The sequence below is a fragment of the Penaeus monodon genome, chromosome 21 (genome assembly GCF_015228065.2).
Source record: "Penaeus monodon isolate SGIC_2016 chromosome 21, NSTDA_Pmon_1, whole genome shotgun sequence".
Classification (NCBI taxonomy): domain Eukaryota; kingdom Metazoa; phylum Arthropoda; class Malacostraca; order Decapoda; family Penaeidae; genus Penaeus; species Penaeus monodon.
The window spans coordinates 46,022,167-46,022,372 of NC_051406.1; positions in this window are offsets into that span (position 1 = coordinate 46,022,167).

The following is a 206-nucleotide window of genomic DNA, read 5'->3' on the forward strand; positions in this document are numbered from 1 at the left end:
TATCTGGAAAGAATAGTTACAGCATAACCATCTGTGACAGACAAGGACACTAAGGAGCTAATAATCATAGTAAAAATGTAAAGCGAGCAAAAATTGAGAATTATGAGCAAAACCACCTAATTTCATCAAGGGTGAACTTGGACAATATTCAAACCTTTGACTTCCTTTCTCATATCTTGATGCATATATACACTACTGTAATTATG